The sequence below is a fragment of the Formica exsecta genome, unplaced genomic scaffold (assembly GCF_003651465.1).
Source record: "Formica exsecta isolate Colony F162 unplaced genomic scaffold, ASM365146v1 scaffold37, whole genome shotgun sequence".
Classification (NCBI taxonomy): Eukaryota; Metazoa; Arthropoda; class Insecta; order Hymenoptera; family Formicidae; genus Formica; species Formica exsecta.
This window is the reverse complement of record NW_021850941.1, coordinates 714431-733022: the sequence shown is the minus strand read 5'-3', so window position 1 is coordinate 733022 and position 18592 is coordinate 714431. Positions and strand designations below refer to the sequence as shown.

At 39.1% G+C, this 18592-nt stretch overlaps 1 protein-coding gene across 2 annotated transcripts in view; it reads right to left on the bottom strand.

The window, feature by feature from the left end:
- LOC115239299 overlaps positions 1 to 18592 on the bottom strand; it is a 199498-nt gene that overhangs the window by 27927 nt on the left and 152979 nt on the right. The window contains exon 5 of one of the 2 annotated variants that reach the window (XM_029813754.1): positions 13055 to 13127. The gene's annotated coding sequence lies outside the window, so the exon portion shown is untranslated. Of the gene's footprint in view, positions 1 to 12061; positions 12132 to 13054; positions 13128 to 18592 lie in introns of those variants that run through there. The other variant, XM_029813755.1, reaches the window with a different exon arrangement.

Here is an 18592-nt window from a genome sequence, read left to right as displayed (position 1 = left end):
AGTTTTTTCCCCCCCCCCCCCCCCCTTATGTTTGTCGGTGCCAAGTTTACTTGCCTCGTTTGTTTGAGAAGAAACGGAAGGAATGACACATGCTCATATATGGATGCTACACAACATCGATTATTTGAACGTCGATTATCTGACATTCCCCGACAGTTGCGCAGACGTATAAATAGAGATTTATATTAAAAGATTTGTAATATTTTTCTCTTTAAAGTGCGAATAAAAGATATTATATGGAAAAAAGCTATATCTCTTTAAAATGTCTTTAGCAATATTATTTATAATGACGTGCTTTCGCTCAAGCTATGCCGCGGTACCTTTGCCGACTATTGTTCACCATACGGAAAAACATGGTACCTACACATGAGATGCTCGAGTGTTAAAGAGCCGGACGAGAAAAGGGAGCAAAAGTTTAATTGCTCGATTATCATGACAATTTGGACTCATTCCGCGGTCTTGGCGTGGTATGTTCTCCGAACAGCTCCCGTACGCGCTCGGTGCATAATGTAACGTAGGTACGTGTCCAATGCGGGAAGGCGCATTTAGAGTCGCATTACATAGACAGTGGTCGGCGACGGAGTGACGCGGCGTAATTGCCACGGCAATTACTGCCGACACATTTCACACGCGCGATGTAATAGCGACGCGCCATTTCGTTACGCGATTCAAATTTTTGCTGTTGGTCGACACACTTCAACGGCGAACGAATGAAAACAACGACTGTGCGTAAAGAAAAATAATCGTCAAATATGTTAGGTGTGTTATACTGATGCGTATTATCATCTCGGTGCATTTTATCTTTCTCCGATATTTTCGCGTTGGATAGTCCGGAAATTAATTTGAATAACATATTATGTAAACACCGATATATAATCTTGTTCTTTAAATTTAATATAAAATCATGTTGATGAAACTCTCCTTTACAATCTGTAGAATAAAATCACAATTGAACGATTATTGCATTATCATATCACGAATAATCCATAGGGCAACATTGAATACGAACCGAAACGCAACGGTGTACGCTGAGCGTTCGGGGATCCGGAAATTACACGGTGTATCTTTTTCTGATTATAATTAATGAACTGGGTATCGCTAGTCGGCTTATATCAAGCCGCACCGCACCTTCCGGACGGCGGATATTTAGCCACCCACACAGCCGTTGGAGTCATTATTGTCGGACTAGTAATGCAAGCACAGCTCAATCTATTTAACGGCACCCGAAATTTCGGCGCTATCTTGCCGCTTGTGTGTAGTCAAACGCACTCCCGTTCCTCGACCGAGCGCCCGCGGAAACTAACTTGCCGTCATTTCCGGTCGGTGGGTATAGCTGGTAATGCGAGGTAAAGCTTGTTGCACTGTAATAACGCCAACTAATTGAGATGGATCTGTAGATTCTCGAGCTGGTTAGCCGACGAAAAACAACGTGCCGCACGCTCGTGCGTTTATTCCGGGATATATATGCATGCGTATGTGTATATGTGTTGAGCAAAGGATTACAACTGTGATAATGTATCACGCAAATCTGACACTCGCGATATCGCATATACGACTGTAAATAAAATTTGTGAGATTAACGAATTTGCGTATTACACATGACTTTACCGTGCTAAAATATTTAATATCGGTCCACACATCTCTGTTAGTTTTCTGATACAGACATTATGATTTGTATCTGAGTTGGATGTTCTTTAATGTACATATATGTTCAAATTAATGATATATTCGTAATTTATACGAACATTCATTCTATATACTTTATACAGACTAACAAACAGAAGCTTATAATATAATGTATAGTGCAAAGTAGTTAACGCGAGTTTTATACATAAACGATAACGTAACAAAGAGTTTCAGGACGCATCGAAGATATTAGAATGTCGCGCGAAAGTTTCCTCGAAGGAATAAACGTCTCATCGATCTTTTTATTAATCCCGATCACGGCATGCTTTTCAATTTTATCCTCCTTTCTGTAAACTCGTTCGGTTTCATTTTTCTCGCGCAGCTTCCCTTTTGAGCGCTATTTGCTTTCCGAACACGCACCAACGTTTTCCTTCGTCGAATCATCATTACTTAGAACTAGTTATCAGTTCCCCGAGCGCGATATCTATTATAATACTTTATAAATAGAACGAAATCGATCGTACTTCGATTATTTCTGCTGCACGTTCGAATGCGCGTATTAAAAAAAAAAAAAAAAGCGCTAATTGCGCTGTACGATATTAAGTCCATTTTACACAATATATAATTCGGTATAATGCATAATATGGAATTCAGGATAAAATTTCATTCATTATTTTATGTATATTTTGGCATATACATATACATATACGTATTGCGCAGGTGTATATTTTAATGTTTTAAATATTTTCTGTGCTACATATAAAAATTATTAAAATTCTGTCTGAAATTCAGTTGTTTAAAAAATAGATTTCTAATATATCAATTATTAAATTTCCAACGTTACTTAAAATATTTTAATATTTTAATGAGTTTTATCTTCAAAATATAACTTGACATTTATTGCATGCTATACAAGATTAATATTAGCCAAAGTAATTGTTTTTTTTTTTTTTATATCGATATAATATAATTTTGCGCTATAAGTCATTTGTATATTACATATTGATATAAATTGTAGAATAGTTGACATAAATCGAACAAGAACTATTTATAAATATTGAAATAGCTTTCGAGAAGATGACAGAAGTATAACGGTAACTTTTTATTAATTTTGACTGACAATACTGGCTGTACTAATTTATCATAATTCTGTTAAAAAACTCTAACATAACTCTTGTTTTATCTCGGTTAACTGGGTTAATATGTTACGACATATATTTTAGAACAGAGAAAATAACAGTCTCTGGTTAGATAATATTTCGTCATTGGATCAGCACTACTTTAGTAATTAGTTTTCATTAATTTAATGTTATATCAGTATATTAAACCATGCTGATTATGAGCAAAACAGGATATATAATTTAAATATCTTTTTATATATTTTAATAAAATATAAAATCGTTCAAAAAATTTCTTAGATTTTTAAATATCTAGTTAATTCTTTATATATCTATAAAATTATTACTTTTTATAGTTCTAGAAGAGCAAGAGATAAGCAGAAATATAGTGAAATTTCACTATACTTGTTGAAATCATCGATCATAGATATGATCAATCATAATAAAGCGCGATATAATGTGATTCGGCAGGTACGATCAATTGTGTTGCCTTGGATCAAACACACCGTGGTCCACCTTTGACCAAACATCGTTAGCTGTATTGCGTCGGCAAGTGTGCGGACGTTATAGTAAGGAACATGGTATAACACAACGAACGGATCTTATAGTGTAGCGACATAATCTCACGACAGATCGGGACTCCGTGACCCAGTATTCACGATACCCGGCGTATACGCCGTAATCTTTGGTAATCACCCCTCAACCCACTTCGTACGTCCCTTGTTCTTTCCGCCTGTAATAACGTCCACTTGGGAAAATTACCGCGCATATTCGTCTACGACGGATATAGAAAGCTCACGGTGGGTTTCGTTCCGTGTCTCGTTTGCAAGAGGATAATAACGCTCCACCTTGACGCCGCCAATCTCGAACCGTAAAATTCGCATGCAAAAATATCTTGGAGGAGAGTTTTTATTCTATTCTAATATCTTACATACCTTTTCGCTTTTGCGGAGAATAAGTAACATCTTTCAATAGAAATGCATTAGCGCTATCGTTTGCAAGTTAAATCAATCGAGAGCGACAAATGTGTTAGCGGATCTTAATCATGCTAATGGCAAACTAAACGCGGTTCGCCACGTGTGTCTACGGATCGTCGGAAAATCTGATTGACGTGCATGCGTTGCACCTGCTTTGCGGTGACGCATGAGCTCGATGTGGTCGACGCAAAGCAAGTGAACCGTCTATATGCATCAATGTACACGTGACTACGCACACGTGACGTTAGTTCGATGAGATTTTCTGCGGTTTACGCTATCGTGTACATCGCATCTTCAAAATGAAAGATGTTGCGAATCGAAAATATCAATATATCTCTCCGAGATATTTTAGTATAAATATTTAATCACTTTAATAAACAACTGATTTGCGCGTGTGTGCGCGCGGCGATCAAATAACAGGGTAATGCAATATATATATTCAAAATATTAAATAATTAGCTCGTATAACTAATTATTTTGATATGTTATATGGTATTGTAACAATTTTGTAATAAAATGTTTTTAATTAAAATATCCAATTATATCGCTATATAAATAAAATGTTACAATTTTCGTCAGCATCGCAATTTTAAATAAACGCACTCGCATAAACCACGCAAAAAAGTGCTATCTTTACACAGCATCAACAAGAGCGAACATTTATCCTTGACATAGTGTGTCCCGCTATTGCGGCAGTTATGAATAGAGAAATACGAGAGTGCAAATGGAAATGCAACGCAGTGTGCCATGTTGCCCCAATAATTTGGGGGTCTTGCCGAAGTGGAGCGGGTGTACGCATATCACAAACGCCATCGCATCGCCTCGTATAAAAATCGTCCGCGCTTCCGTCTCTTTTTCTTATCCACCACCGAAAAAGCTAAAGTCTCGCGTATGAGGGAACCACCATCATCCGCGTTTGCGATGTTGAACACAAAATATAGATCGCGCAAATGCATATTACGCGACGGATTTTATCAGTCGGTGCATCCTCTGGATGCACATGCTGCCGTATGCGAGACATAAACAATACGATTTCTCTCGCGTATTTCTGCGAATATAATAATTTGCGCGGCACGTGCAGAGACGAGTGATGAAATTAGAATTTATTAATCTCTACATCACGAATCCGGATTAAATCTGGATTAATGGATATACCATGACCGCTTTAGTGACCTGAATTTAAACTTGATAAATAACACTGGCATTACGTTATACCAATTGTTCATCTCTTGAAAGGAATTTACATTTTTATTCAAATTCTTCCCCCGATACTTTTATTAACGATCGTATTTATTTGATGCTTGGAGGATTCGGTTTCATCGTGAAAGATGCTGCTGAATCACCGTTCCGTAACATTGGAAATAGAGGATTGAGATGAATGCAACGGGGATTCGCCGCGTATCTAACGATCATGACTACATGTAATGAAAGCGCGCCAATGAATTCATTACGTGCGCGAACGAAGAAGATCGAAGAACCACGCTATATCGCCCACTTTCCTTTCGGCGTATCTATTAATCCCGACAGCAGTGAATTTTCTCTAATTGAAGTGGAGAGTCTCCAGGCAGCTCCTCGGGATCTTTATATTTCGCTCGCTTTGTGCTCGCGTTCCCCGCTATAGTTATTCCACGCGCGTGGTATCCGCGCGTGAAATAATAATGAAGACCGAGAATGTGGAGCGCAATGTATCGGAGGGGAGAGTTATCCCGTATATGCCGAGGGTCGTGTACACATTCGCGGGGAATTCGCATCACATCGCATACTACTAAGCCATGTTGTTCCTGCAACGCGCGCGCGACAACGTCGTCCCCCACGTTCTTTAACACTCTTTTCGTGTCCCTCGGAATCGCCTCTCCCCCGCTCCCGCCGTCCCGCTGCGACCATTCTCCTCTCCATCCTGAATGTGTTTCTACAGCCGTGTGCTTTCCGACCCATGAAGATCGCGCCGGGCGAGCACAATGGGCCGTCTCGACCGACCCTTCGCCATCGTCGTGGTTCACCCTCGAAGAACCCGCGATGCCGTCGACGAAGCGTATACGTGCCGACACGCTGACGACACGTCTTGTCGGTACATCCGCCGATTAAGGGACGGACGAGCGGCAATCCTGGTTTAACAATGTTCGACGGGTCTTGATCGCGCGATACTTACGAGGCTTTGCGGGGATGGATCAAAAGGGAAGAACTCAAGCTTCTTTCAAAATCTCTCGTTTCAACACCGTGCACTACCTCACGATCAATGTTTTTGCGTTCCTATAAAAGAAATGTATAACTGTCGCGAGGAAGATAATTTTATTTAGCATAAAAATTAATTATTTAAAAATATTATTTAACTTACTATTCACCGATGCTAAACTCCACTTGAAAATTTATCTTTGACGCGAAGAAAAAGGGAAAGAAAAATTATGTACAGCCAGTCGATCTAAATTTTCTAAAAATTGAGATCAACGATGTTAGACGCATTTTAAAACACATCTCTACTCAAGTGTCAGCCACCGCAAACACGTCTCAGGGGAGGCGAAGATACACGACGTGCTTGACATAGATTGAATCGGCAATGGTTTTGTAGACGCTTGTCTTTTTAGATTCACAGCGATATGACCGTGGTAGTGCACAAGGTGAAGAATTGCAAACAAGCGGTCTAAGATGAACTCGCGTATTCTCAGCTTTTACAGTAATTGAAAAAATATAAGAAAAAGAATTGATTAATTCTACATAAATATATAAAAAATATGAATGTATTTTATATAAATATTCTCAATTTGAGAAGATATATTTATAGCATAATTACATCGAGAGAGAGGGGGGAGAAAGAGAGAGAGAGAGAGAGAGAGAGATTAGCACATTTAGCTAACCATCAATATCAATATCATTAGATTCTTTGCATTCTCTTTTTTAAACATTGTTAATAATAATTATTAACATTTTGTTTATGTTGCATGAGATGTATAAAAGTGTTGTTACGATTGATAGTTAAACAAAAAATGGAGAGTTGGCAATTAAAACTTGCCATTTAAAAAGTTTGACTATACAAAGCGAACGTAAGGGATGCGCTTTAGAAATCTCTTTTTCAAGAGAGGTGAATCAAAAACATGAGGTTCGGCTGTATGCGTGTGCTCGCTTTGTCTGGTTGATGTGAAAATAAGGGACGATAAATCGCTGCTCTTTCGGACGTGAAAGGAAAGTGTAAGAGGTGCTCGTCGTGCTCGCGCTGACAGAAACGCCAAGTGAGGTGCCGAACGACGATTAATTCAGCTTCGTTGGCTCAGAAAAGTGGTCTCTTCGCGCGAAACTGGCAAAGATCGCGATCAATTGGGCACTTTGCGTCACTTATTATCGGCGCGGATATAGCGTGGGGGACGCGCCATTATATAGGTCCGTAATAATACTTTCAATGCGCTCTGCTAGCCCTATCATATTTTATAAGAGGCTGATCGTTTCTCACGTAGGTTCGATAAATTATCGTCTTGTTGAATCGTAGTTGCATTCATCAATCTTTCATGATTGTGTACGCAAATGTCCGAAGATTTTTAATCGGTCTTTCGATCGTAAGCTGAATGTGTTGCAATAAAAATCAAATATATAATTTTATTCATTACAAGATATGTAACGCAAAGAATATCACGATCTTGCTGGAATTAATAAAGTACAATGGATCACCAGATGTGATGTGTTATTTACTTAACTTTTTCGCACAAATTGCATACGTGATTACGGCTAATTAAGTAATTAATGAGCGCCTGGGGATCGCCGTAACGTCGTACATTCGCGGGGCCGCTTTAATTTAAATAGATTAATTTCTCCCCGAATTTTCGGGATATATACACGAATTCATCGTTTTCTATTAATGGCCCATTTGGCGCGTTTAAATCGTGCCAAGCGATGTTTTATCATCATTTTGATATAGCTATGCAAATACCTGCCCGTGTACGTATCGATGTACCAATTGCGGCTGGCCGAAACCCAGCTGCAGTCTTGCGTGTTTCGGGATTTGCCGCCGATTGTGTTATCTTGCGCGTTAACCTTGTTTATATATGCATCATACAAGCGAGCGTATATGCATCATACAAATATAAACTGTATAAACTGAATAACTTTGAATAACAATAATAGAATATCAATTTTTTTACATGGAGGACTTGTATAATAATTAGAATAAAAGTTAATTTGAATTTTAATATCTGTCTATATATTTTTAAATCATTTTATTATTTTCTATTCTATTATCAGCTATTACATACACAATATGACTGATGAAGAATTTTAAAATCATGACAACCGTTGTAAATTACTTTTCCAAAATGGATCGGAAAAGTACATATGCACAGGTTTTACAAGATCCACGTGTCAATCATTTCGCGATCCTTGCAGTTCCCTTTACTTTCCGTCTACTATTATTAAGTATTCGAGCGGCAAGTTCGATCCTTTCTCGGATATATTCCGCTTTTTTGGCCACCGGTAATCGCGTATCCGGCAAGGTAGATAGATAGGTATTCATGCTGCCATACTGGCAAGCAAAACCGTACAGCCTTATCTGGGCAATAATGTTTCGCGTGTATCGCATAGCCGCGGGTTTTTCTTCTCTCCGCCCGAAACTTTCACAACTGTTGCAACACACACGAATTGTATCCTGGTGCGATTCCGCTCGGTCACGAGGACGCATATATCGTCAGCGAAGCATGCCGTTGGTTCGCACTTCCCATTGTTGGCGGCGAATCGTTCAAGTATCGAAAGATACGAAGCGATAGAGCGGCCTCTTTTCCACATTGATAGTGTCGCGGATATTAAGGTCAACGAGCGATCGGAGAGGACAGATTTTCCATATAATTTCACGCGGTATTACTGCGGCAATCATCGCCATTGTCGCCTGCGCGCGGACTTTACATCGCATTCGCATTCCCTTTCGTTTTTCTAACTGGATGTTAATGAGTCATATTGTCATTTTCAACGAATATGTAATATCAATAGCTAAATCGTGAAAAGAAAATCTTCAAGTTTCACTGATCGAGAAACGCTAATATCAGTACATTCACGGATTTTGAAATTTTGATATTCAAGAAGCTCTCTGTATAAAGAATGTGCTAAATATACATTAAAAAAAAAAGAACATACTTTTGTGCATATTTTGAAAAGCTTCAACTAACTGCAATGTAATATTTCAATAAACTGCTTTAGTGTTAGAGGTAAATTAAATTTCGAATTAATCATAAGAAAACATACAAAAATATTCGATTATTAATTTAAAATTAAATTATATATATGAATATTTAAAAGTCTTATTAGTAAATTGAATTACCTGAAAACGCAGCTCGTGTAGTGAAATAACTATTTTCAATCAGTTACTTCGCGTAAACGAATAATATATGATTCAGATAATGGAGTATATATATATATATATATTTATTCATTGACAATATCAAAAATACATCCGTCGTTTTCGTAATTCATGCAACCTAATTTTGCAGTTACATCCGCTACGGAATAAGAGAGAAAAGTGTCGCGGAATAGATATTCCGCGCAACCAGAGTTACATTAGAGTTACGACAGCGACCGGGTCTTTCTATATCGAGTGTGCTGAAAAGATCTCTCTCGAAATAGCGGCTGTCACAAGTGGCGTGACAAAACTCTCTGGCGTAGTGTCGATACAATATGGTTATATTTCCGTCACGCCGACCGTACATCCTTTAAATCCATCTTTACGGCATCGTGAGACGGCGTGTGAGATCCGTCAAGATGACGGACGTTCCTTAAATTTGCCGGGCGGGCGGGCCCGGATGACTCCCCAAGGATACCGAATGTGCCTCCACGAAATGAAATTCTGGCCGACGCGCTCTCTTTCTCTCTTTCTCTCTCTCTCTCTCTCGACCGTAAATCGACCGGGATATAGACGGGTAGGTAGATAGGTAGGTGGGTACACCTATGCGTCGAAGTAAATGGAGAAAGCGAGCAAATGAGCAAACCACCGTCGCCGGACAATCGAGATGTAATTGGCATCGTCGGAAGGGTTGATCAATTCAAGATTCCGACGCACAATGGTATGTGCTTGATCTTTTCCCTTAATTGCGAGATGTCAAATTTGAGCGTGTTGAAAGTAATTTAATGAAATCTGTTTCAACTGTTTCTCGCTGCTTAACCGAGATTACACGACACACGTGAGATCCGCTTTGGTAGAGATAAAATGTCTTTTCTCGCTCGGCGGATTTTACCAGTTTTAAAAGAGGGTTTTAATCAATATGATATTGAATTGCTACAAGCAATGCGCGATCGCTCGTTTGGTGATTACGATTCTCGATAAATTTTGAATCTTTATAAACACGCATTTCTGAATTAGAATATTATCGGATATTACATTTGCTGCGGCTAAATTATGTATATCGTTTGCGTTAAGTACCGGCAAAGTGTTCAGTAACAAAACGCAATAGCAATCATTACATTGGAAATTTCATGAAAATTAGATATAGATATATCGGATCTATGCGTTGCAGCGATGCGTCAACGCGTGCTAAACGTGAGATATTAAATACATAATAATGAATTGAGTGTTACTTTGCGCGGTAATCCGTATGTCATTTCAAACTAATCTCGATTCCCATGATTACTAGACTGTGAATCGATAGCGCTATTTCAAAATTAATTGCATTTCCCGCGCATATTACATAATCGTTATACATATTATTAAATCACAATTGGTATAATCGTCGTTATTGCTATCGATTTAATACTCATGTATGTATTTAATTACATTGATTGACTAATCTGCAAGTTTTTTTTTTTCATTTCATGCATGAATTGCTAGATTGGTATGTATCGAATGACAATATAATACGATCAAAATAATATAATTTAGAACCTCTGTGAAGTTGGCATCCCATCTTTCAAAAAACTAATTTTTTTTTTAAGTTCTAAGTGCACCCCGAAGAGTTTTAGAGTTCTTTATTAATTTTAAAAATAATTTTGGCAAATTAAGCTAAAAAAACCATTGATTGAATCTTAGGGGTGCTAACATCACTAGAACTTTAAATTTTTTTTTTGTTTTTTATTTAACATAAAAAATCGCGAGAACTTTTTATATATTGGTCTTAGCGATTCCCCTAAGATTCATCAATGGTTTTTTTAGCTTAATTTGCCAGAACTGTTTTTAAAATTAATAAGGAACTCTAGAACTCTTTGGGATGCACTCAAAACTCCAAAAAAGATTTAATTTTTTAAAAGATGGAGTGCCAACTTCACAGAGGTCAATTTAGTTGATCTTTTTCCAGGCAATCTAACTAGATATAGCCATCCCTTAAAAATTTTCGGTTATATGCAAAACGCAAAACAAATAAAGAGACAAACTATATATTTTTTAAATATCATATTGTGATATAAAAAAACATTTCAATTTGATTAAACTTATGAGTGAGTCGTATGGAAACTTCAAATAATCCGGAAACTTGCACAAAGCATTAATTGAGGGATAATCTTCGACCACTAGATAATGCATACGCTGTACATTTCATACATAACGATCATATTCGATATCCATACGAAGCATATAGTAGAAGCATATAGGTACATCGAAATGAAAAAGATAGGAGCGTGCGCACGTTAATTAATTGGCTTGACTAAATGGCAAATACCTCGTCCGCGAAATTACATGCATGCGTCAATAGATAAGCCAGAAACACCGGCAATCGAGTCGATCGCTCAGTGTAAAACCGTGCGTACTCTCGATTTCTATTCAAGTTCTCGATTTCTGCAAAGTTAACTGCAAATGCATTCGTGAATACTGATAAATTAAATTTCGATTACGAGAAACGCGTATCCCCAAAGTATAGAGCTGGGAACATGAAAAGCTTACCGTAAAGGTAATGAACGAATGAATTGACCGATAGTACCGCTATTCGATATTAAACTCGTTGCCTTATAGATGTATTGCTTTATCAAATGCCTTATCAGCAATATATCGAAACCGATACGATTATAATGATTATAATTTACAAATATATGTGAAAAATGTTTTTTCCTAATTGTCACATAATTGCGAAAAATATAGAGATGATCCTCAACGCGGTGGGGTAATACAAAATTTTCCGAGCCCGGTGCACATGTATCGTCACATTACACGTGGTATATCAGATGGACGCTCACGTCGCCAACAGCACGTTGTGACAAACTCGTTACGGTATTAAGTACCCTCGGGAAATCTTTCTTTTGAACCGCGTGCTTAACGAACGTTGTAATGGAATTACCGCATCCGCGCAGCAAGAATTTGCAGCTCGTTGGCCGTGGCATATTAAGTGGCAGGCTAGCAATTGAATTTGAAGCCGCCCGGGCTCGGGGTCGATTTAACGCGCTACTTACCTACGTGTCGAACTGGGATAGTTTCTCCTGGACTACATGGACGGCACGATCGTGTCCCTCAGTGGTCGGCATTCTGAAATCAGACATGAATAATGTTAATCGCTACTAGACGCTTACGTGTCCTAAGTAATCCCGACAGTTCTCGCTGAAACTTCGCATCACGTCAAAACGATATACGGCATGTACATACACATTTTACGATGTGCTATTTTAATTAATCTACGCATCCATATTTTCCAAAGTACGTCAAACAAAATACATTAAACTTGAGTATTCGAGCATTTCGTACAACACGTGCATATCTCTGTGCTCTCTTTGAGATCCCTTCGTTAATACGTCAGAGCGGGGTAACATCATCACCGCAAACGCTACTAAGGATCGTTACACACACATTACAAACGGTGTCTCATTCGCTTCCGTAGTTGAATCTCATCGCGTGAAAATTGGAAAAGTTCAAAGCGCTCGTTGTCGCCAGAGAGTGGCGCGATGTTAAAGAGAAGGAAAGAGATTGGGGCAAGCAAAAAAGAAAACTAGCCGAGAGATCATGGATAAAGAGAGAAGGAGATAGAGAGAGAGAGGCCTTATCAGCAATATATCGAAACCGATACGATTATAATGATTATAATTTACAAATATATGTGAAAAATGTTTTTTCCTAATTGTCACATAATTGCGAAAAATATAGAGATGATCCTCAACGCGGTGGGGTAATACAAAATTTTCCGAGCCCGGTGCACATGTATCGTCACATTACACGTGGTATATCAGATGGACGCTCACGTCGCCAACAGCACGTTGTGACAAACTCGTTACGGTATTAAGTACCCTCGGGAAATCTTTCTTTTGAACCGCGTGCTTAACGAACGTTGTAATGGAATTACCGCATCCGCGCAGCAAGAATTTGCAGCTCGTTGGCCGTGGCATATTAAGTGGCAGGCTAGCAATTGAATTTGAAGCCGCCCGGGCTCGGGGTCGATTTAACGCGCTACTTACCTACGTGTCGAACTGGGATAGTTTCTCCTGGACTACATGGACGGCACGATCGTGTCCCTCAGTGGTCGGCATTCTGAAATCAGACATGAATAATGTTAATCGCTACTAGACGCTTACGTGTCCTAAGTAATCCCGACAGTTCTCGCTGAAACTTCGCATCACGTCAAAACGATATACGGCATGTACATACACATTTTACGATGTGCTATTTTAATTAATCTACGCATCCATATTTTCCAAAGTACGTCAAACAAAATACATTAAACTTGAGTATTCGAGCATTTCGTACAACACGTGCATATCTCTGTGCTCTCTTTGAGATCCCTTCGTTAATACGTCAGAGCGGGGTAACATCATCACCGCAAACGCTACTAAGGATCGTTACACACACATTACAAACGGTGTCTCATTCGCTTCCGTAGTTGAATCTCATCGCGTGAAAATTGGAAAAGTTCAAAGCGCTCGTTGTCGCCAGAGAGTGGCGCGATGTTAAAGAGAAGGAAAGAGATTGAGAGAGAGAGAGAGAGAGAGAGAGAGAGAGAGAGAGAGAGAACTAGGGGAGATGGGAGAGAGGAAAAAGCGCGGATGAAAGAGAAGCCGCGGGAAATATTGTTTCCGCGGCTCGGAGCGATTGCGTTCGATTTTACGGAACGCGGCAATTCGCGCGGAAGAATCTATTGTGCGAGAAGAGTTAAATCGTGTATATTGCCGCAGTATATACGATTTAATATGCGCGAGCGCTATGGCTGCCCGTTCGTTGCACCGCATTTCGGCTTCCGATACCGCATATCGGCCAATTTTAATCGGACGTCGACCGATTAATCTCCGAAGCGAAAGGAAAGTGCCTGAAATTTCGTGAAGTGCGTTTACATTTAAGTCAGTCAAATGTTCCCGTAAGGCGCGTCCTCGAAGGTTGATTTATCTTTCACAAATTTTTAAACCGTAAATTTGGAAAAATTTATTTTCTTACATAAAAATATTCGACAAAAAATAATCATATTTTACTTTGCACAATTTTCTCTTTGAATTTGTATATTTAAATATATATTTAAAAACGCAAACATTTATCACACAGATTATTAAAAAGAGATATTGCATCTGTTATTTGCACAATCTGTTTTTTCCACGCGCGTTAGTTATAAATAAAAAATCGGTTATATAGTTATTAAATCAATTTCATATACTAAATTAAATCTAATATCTGAAATCTGTTAATCTGACGCGAGGATTTGATGATGTTTCCTAGCTTCCACGGTGACATGTACGAGCCATTCTACTTAAATAATCACGCGACATTTGCCTAGATTAGTGCCCATCCGAATTATGCGAGATTCCTTCATAATTCACGTTCTGTCATGTACCATGACAATTCACGCAATTTGAACCAAACTCTGCGTTCTACATTCCAGTATCGCTGGAAACCGTAATAGAGAGATGACGTCGGAATAGAGAAAGATGTCAGCCGTATAAACCATCGCAATCTCCGTTCGTTCGAAGCTGCGCCCCACTTGTAAGGAATCGCGAGTACCAGAAATTAATTATTCGCGGTTGCATTCGGCTTCGCACGAGGAGGTATAATCGGTTCTCTGACAGAAGCGAAAGGTGTTCCGCTGCATGGAAGCCTTACCGTTTATTCTTCTCTCCCGTTGACAGCCACCTCCCTCCGCTATTGAGCGTATTAGGCTTCGTGTCACTGTGTGACAGCGGCTTAACCAAGACCTGTCGGCGCCTTCATTAGTTAGACCACAATTAACGTCGACGGCCACTATTATCTGCCGCGCGCGTTCCATACTTATTAATTAATTACGAATACGCGGTGAGACGAGCACACCGATCGATTCGCGCGTGCGAGATATAAGACTCGCTTAGAAAAGTAGACGTTCTATATCATCGGCGCTACGCACTGTGGCTACTGTGGCTGGTTCCGTGCCTCCTCGAGGTTCGATGAAAAATTTATGAAGAATCAGATTTACGAGAGACGGCAAGCAGGTACCGCGTGCTTAACGTACGACGATGGGAGCATGACGGCGGTGACGGTAATGCACGAACGCAAGCAGGAGAAAACCGTCAGACGAACACAAAATTCTCCTCATACCATCGTCGACGCGGCGAGAGACGATGGAATTTTTATAACGACACGTTTTGCGCCCGGGATTATTTTAGGGACGTTCCCGCGGGAATTGAGTGGGCTCGCGCGCTTCTGCAAGCCGCGTTCCGGCGAGAGCTTGCAACGGAAATGAATTCGCGTGTCGACAGCACGTACTTCCGTCATTTTTTCTTCCTTTTTTTTTTATGTTGTGCGAGACGTGGCTTGCTAATGTGAAAAACATGATGTGAAAACTTGCGTAGGGAAGTATATTATTTTTGGTTGCTTATCCGCGACGCAACCAAAGAAATGCGTGATGTATAAAAGCCGCAGCTAGAATTTACTGCACTCGCAATAATTAATTCGCAGTAATTAATTCGCATTTTTTCACCAACTTTCCTCGATATTTACCAAATATTGTTGTAAGCGCAGAAACAAGTAAACACGAAAAGATAATCGATAAATTGCAAATTCGATTACTTTTTGATTGGTGAAAACCGAAACGCCATTTACAGTGAGTTTATTGTTGAAAAAATATCAAAGTGATCGAGTTTGAACGAATACTCGAATTGTAATTTGCAATTTTGTATCAAAATAGCGTGAACATGAGTAACCGCGAAACTATGTGAAGTAATTAATAAAATGCAAATTCTCTTAGTATTTGATTGACAAAAAAAATAAAACGCAAAACAGAAAGTCAATTGAAAAAACTGTTGAGTTGATCGAACCAAACACATATGGTGGAATTGTAATTTATTTTGATATTCTTTCACACATGTGTGTTCTTTTCAATTATTTTTTATAAATTTTTAAAATCTGACATCATAGTTCATGAAAGTGTAGAGAGATAGCAAAATTCAGACAACTTTAAAGAAGTTTTACAAGTATGTCATTATACAAGTCTATTTTATTACACAAGTTGCAAAAATCAATCGTATCGATTTTTTTAGCTCTACCAAGCAATTCGATTTTAGTAGTATATACGTTGATATACCGAGGATTTCAAGATTATCCTAAATCCTTTGTTGTCCTGAAAGCCGAAGGATTTCTCGAGGACCTGCGCTGTGAATAGATGCCCTTCAAATCTTCAAAGGTTGCAACGAGGTCCGTGCAATCTCTCTCAGGCCGCCTTAGCTTCCTCCAATAACTCTGAAATAACGTTCTTCACGTACCCAGTGTCCTAAAATTTGTAGATCCATCCGGTACCCAAGAAAGGATCGATATTAAAAACGTGGATACGATGTAATGGAATTTTTCGGCGATATGACATTCAAGATTGATTATATAATGTCTGCCGGTTGAGAAATACTTTCATTCCCGATTGGAAAAAATCTTTGTCAAATTAGTTCCAGCCAGATATCCGATAAGAACTCATAGAACTAAACGCCGAAACACTTACGTAACAACAGCGTGGAGATGAAGTCGCTTTGTGAAATGGCGCGATTCTTCCGCCACATTTATTTTATCGGGATGATATACGTGCCGAGACATCCGCGTCTACGCCATTGGCCATTATTATCCGCCTAATCACTCGGCCAGTAGATACGGCTATTAAAACACATTACGATCGTAAGGTGTATACATATACGGGAGCGACACCCATTGCGACGCGCGATCGAAGCTTGATAGCGAGTTCCTTCCCAGGTCGTTTGCTACGCCTTATCGTCGTCGGGCAAACAATTACAGGACAAAAGACTGAGAGAGAGAGAGAGAGAGAGAGAGAGAGAGAGAGAGAGAGAGAAAGAGATCTGTGTGGTCCGACACGACCTCCAGTCCGGGGGTTAACTCGGACCGAAACGCGTTTCGTCATTGTTTCACGGCAAGGATGGACTCTCATTGTTCTCCCGCGAGCCCCGGTCGCTATGCGCTTTCAAAGGGGAGGAAGGTAAGCGCTTCCAGGAATCCTGGGTCCCGCAGAACTCGGATATGGGACGACGAAGCGGTATGGCAAGCGGCTGGACGAAGGTGTTCCCTCGCACCTCCGTGTTCCCTGCTCCTCTTGCTTTGTCCCTCATTTGTAGCCATCCCTGTAAATGTAGGTCAGTACTCTCGAGATACGAAATAGCGCCGGCGGCGGGCGTGGTACTGAATTATTGAATCACTATAGCCTCGGCCCATATCACCGCAGCGCAATAACAAGATTGTACATCCGCCATTACGCTTCCTGTCCGGATAAACAGCAATGGACCAGCCATCTGGAATCATTTTGTCAACGATGATTTCTAGAGATATCAGATCAAAAATACCGATTAAACGTTCACTTTAATCGCGGCGATCTGTGAAAACGACGAATATTAGATTGCGAAACGCTCCGGGGATTTCGCTTCTCCGGTTGCAGTTGATTTCGGTGCCGATAAGTGGAAGTGTATTGAAGATTATTGATAATTTTACCTCATTGTGCAGTAACTTTCATCAAATAAAACGATTCCTAACTCATCTGGCATTCAGGAAAAATAAGCTTGAAAAGATATAACTTTGAAAAGATTGGAATAGAGACTCTGATTCGAGAAGCAGTGTAAAAATAGTTATAAAAAATCGATACAAATACGTGTCGCATGCTATCGCGATGCCATAGGTTATCGCATTAGAGTGGAATTTAAAGAAAATATCGTAGTGTTTGCGCTGCTGATTTTAAGGAAGCATTGTCGACGCCTGTCGATACCTAGGTTTCTTGAAATAATATCATTGGCCTAGATTCAACAATGAGCGCAGTAATCGTAATACATTTTTTTATACAATCATGCGTCACTCAGTTTTTTTCATGTTTTGTTAATAACATAATAATTATGATAATAGATTTTTATTTTAATAATAAAATTTGTACTTGTATATCGTTTTATTCGTATTTTAATATTAAATGTGTATCTTCTTTCTTCTGTTGATCATTATTAATACGTTTCCGAACGGCTTTGTTATTAGCAGTAATTTCAAGTACCAGTTGAATTTCGATATACTATGCCGGAGGCAATAATCACTATACCTCAATGAAAACGTAATTATCAGATTGCAGGTAAACTAGTTTGGAATAGAGTTACATTAGAGAGATTAGAATAGCAGCAATATAAAGTGTTAACGCAAATCGATATCGCACTTGCAAGATTGATGCATTTCTTTATAAACAATAATTCTAATCTTTTCATTACAATCGATAAAGATTCTGGAAGAAAAACCAAACATTGTTAACGTCACCGCATTTTTAACCGTATATTTAAAAATTGTCGATGGCAAAAATATACATTACCGTTGTTTAATATTAAATTGTTGCTTAATGCTCTTTATCCTGTATATTCTGAGATTCGATATTGATTTCACGTCAATTTCGGATGCAGTTTTCGAACGCAAACAATTTTGTGGCTTAATTTTCCATAGCCCACTGCACCGGTAATAATTTGATGGAATTGGGACATTGAAGATTATTATTTGCATTTAGTATCGTCTGTGTGTGTATCATA